Here is a 2465-nt window from a genome sequence, read left to right on the forward strand (position 1 = left end):
AGGAGAGGCTACAGGACCTGAACCTGTTCAGCCTCCATAAGAGAAGGCTGAGGGGGGATCTAGTGGCCTGTTACAAACTAGTCAGAGGGAACTAGCAGGCACTGGGGGAGTCCCTGTTCCCCTGAGCACTACCAGGAGTGACTAGAAATAACGGTCACAAGCTGGCAGAGGGTAAATTCAGATTAGGCATCAGGAGACGCTACTTCATTGTCAGGGCGGCTAGGATCTAGAACCAACATCCAAGTGAAGTGGTGCTGGCTCCTACCCTGGGGGTCTTTAAGACAAGACTGGACAATCACCTTGCTGGGATCATTTGACCCCAGTACTCTTTCCTGCCATGGCAGGGGGTCAGACTTGATGATCTGCTCAGGTCCCTTCTGACCCTGCTGACTATGAAACTATGGCCAGAGAGAGGGGGTGGAGAATATAATTTAGAGGGCCGCTCAAATGTTCCCAGACCACCCAGGCCTCCCCCACCACCAAGACCTGAAGGGTCAGCGCTGGGATAACAAATCTGGTGTAGAAGACAGTTTAGAGGATCCCTCAAGCACCCCCTGGTCTCCTGAGTCATCAGAGGATGTTTTACCAGATGTACATATGGTGCGGGTAAGAAGGCAAGAGTGGTCTGTAGCCTGGTTCGGAGGCATGAGGTATACTGAAGAGTTCCGTTTTGTGAATATGAAGCGTGTGCCGTTACACGTGGCATATGAAGCCATAATCCAAGGGGTGGAAGAAATTGTAGCAGAACCGCACCAGAGATTCACAGGCAATGACTATGCACAGTTATGTATTCAGGCAGATAGCATGGCAAACTGTTTCTACTCACGAGCTATTAATTTAAACAAGATGACCCCAGAGCTGTTTTTAGAGTGGTTCAGTAACCTGTTACAAAGCCAGAGAGAAATATTGCTTGATTCGACATTTTGGCTGGTTGTGGTCATTGTGAGAGGCCAGGGAGGTGGAAGCTGTAGAGTTATAAGCTCTATCCCCTATTCCCAGATCATTATTAAAAAGAGGAAGTATTTAATTGACTTGAATACCTATGATACTAACCTGTGCTTTGCAGGCAGTCTATTGGCTGTTACAAAACAGAGGGGCCAGAGATGTTGAGCTCCTAGATGGTGCCAAAGAACTGCATCGGAAATTAGGCATGTCTATACAGCAAAAGGTTATGCTCCATCAAGTACCTTTGTTTGAAGACCTTGAACAGGTTAACATTCACATAGTGATGCATAAGGAAAAAATTGGGTAGGGTTTATTTAAAACGAAGTGGTGCTGGCTCCTACCCTGGGGTCTTTAAGACAAGGCTAGATAATCACCTTTACTCTTTCCTGCCATGGCAGGGGGTTGGACTTGATGATGTGCGCTTAGGTCCCTTCCGACCCTACTAACTATGAAACCTCCACCCAACCCCCGGTCGGCGATCTGGTGTCCCCCCCAAGACTTAGGAGGCAGCAGTCGCCTATGCCTAAGAATATTTTGTATAGAGAGATTCAAGATAGAATATTTAAATGATTTACAAAGGGTCACACAAGAAATCACTCTTAGAGGAGTGAAGAAAATACAGATCTTCTAAATTCCAGCCCCCTATTTACAACATAAAACCACACACAATGTCCCTGGGCTATTGAAAACATTGTTCAATATTAATCTATTTAATATCAATTCAGCTGGTAGTGAAATAATTTATTGGCATCTCAGATAAGCCTCTTTATTATATAGTAGCATTGAAACTAAATCACAGTAAACATATTGACACCACCCTAAATGATACGTGCAGAATGATAACAGGTTGCATAATCCACCTATACACACTATCTAACATAGCACCCACCCCCTTACATCAGAAGGAAAGTAACAGGTGATGTTGACTGGCAGGTACAAGAGTCAGACAGCCACCACCTGCTATATGTACATGAACCAGCACACTGTTGTTTCTCATAGAGAAACAATTTTTTGTCTTCTACCATACCATTGACCACATCATCAGAATCAGCCAGAACTATCTTCTGGCAAAAAGAATGAGAGAAACTAGGCAACAAAGCTATTGGATGGAGTCAGAAAGGAATTAACCCCAGTGAGGAATTAGCATCCAGTTCTGACTACAAATGGCACACATGGCAGAGCCTGAACAGACTGATAGTGGGTCTCAGCAGGTGAAACTTTCTCATGAAATCATGGGACCTCTATACAACCAACCAATGTGTTTGTCAGAAAAACCATGGATCATGCCCTGAAGCCAGAGCCATCCCTTGGCATATCAGCCATCCCAAGGCATATCAGCCCAAGTCGGGCCAAGGGGTGGCAAGTGGCTGAAGCATCCCACAAGATCTGACAACACCAACACCAGAAGCAGAGGCCTGTGCAGAATATTGGGAGCAGGCTATATAGAAAGGTTGGACTGGAGACATGATAAAGAAGACTGAAACTAAACCTGTTTAAGGCTATCAGATGTATTAGCCAGA

Source organism: Crocodylus porosus, unplaced genomic scaffold (genome assembly GCF_001723895.1).
Source record: "Crocodylus porosus isolate Cpor-Errol unplaced genomic scaffold, CroPor_comp1, whole genome shotgun sequence".
In the NCBI taxonomy this organism is placed as follows: Eukaryota; Metazoa; Chordata; order Crocodylia; family Crocodylidae; genus Crocodylus; species Crocodylus porosus.